This window comes from Elephantulus edwardii, unplaced genomic scaffold, assembly GCF_000299155.1.
Source record: "Elephantulus edwardii isolate Elephantulus edwardi_28Jun2011 unplaced genomic scaffold, EleEdw1.0 scaffold00034, whole genome shotgun sequence".
NCBI lineage: Eukaryota > Metazoa > Chordata > Mammalia > Macroscelidea > Macroscelididae > Elephantulus > Elephantulus edwardii.
This window is the reverse complement of record NW_006399784.1, coordinates 4,421,529-4,422,668: the sequence shown is the minus strand read 5'-3', so window position 1 is coordinate 4,422,668 and position 1,140 is coordinate 4,421,529.

The following is a 1,140-nucleotide window of genomic DNA, read 5'->3' as shown; positions in this document are numbered from 1 at the left end:
TATTTACCTTTATCTTATTGTGGTGTTCAAGTATTTTATAAATTCCGGATTTAAGTCCCTTACCTGACATGTCATTACCAAATATTTTTTCCCAGTCTGTGGCTTCCCTTTTTACTCTATTGGAGAAGTTTTTGGATGTGCATAGGGATTTGATTCTTAGAAGGTTCCATTCATCTATTTTATCTTCTCCAGGTTTTAGATTTTGTTGTTATTGTATACCATGAGTCAGAGCCAACTAGTAACTGACCCTAAAGTGGGTTTTTAAAGGCAGTTAATCACATGGGAGGAGATTGACTATTCTTCTCACATGGATTTTGCCTTAGTGATCTGTAATTAATGATATAAATTAAAATAAATAAACAATTGAATGAAAAGAAATTAAAAAATGGAAATAGCTCTCTATAATGAATTTCAATTTTGGGAGGAGAGATTGTATAACAACGAAAGAATTTTTCTTTCACTTTTCGAAGGAAAGAGTGAACTGGGCAGGGAGAAAAGTGCAACAATGAGTTAATGGAAATCCAAAGTCTCTGTAAACTTTCATTAAAATTAAGTAAAAAAATGAAGCTAATTCCTCTGCATAATTTTGAGTTCATGTAAGTCTTTAAAAAGCATGCCCATAACTAAATTTGAGATGCTTATTCCAGTATATAGTTATATACATCACTGTTATATATTTTCTAGTTGATTTTAATTAAGAATGACCCTACATAGATCCAGATGTAACACTGTCTATTTGTCTACCATCCTTTCATAATTTATATATTCTAGTCCATTGTTGAAGTCTCTGCATCCATCTTATTGAGGATCTGCCTTATTATTTCTAGACCTCTATTGCTTAAATATAACTTCCTTCTCCTGGTCTGGGCCCTCTTGATAATTTATCCAAAGAACATAAAATGAAGTCCTTCTATCTTTACTTCAAAGGAACATCCAGGCTCTATTTCTCCTAAGATTTGTTCATTTTTCTGGTTGTCCATAGTTTATTTAATATTCTACATTAACACCATAATTCAAATTAATAATTTAAATCCCATTTCAAGTGAAGCATTAGAAGTAGTACATGTAATTTAATAGATTAACGTGTAAATTAAATAAAGACAAATGTTTGAATTAAAGTTCAGATTTATAATGTTTAAT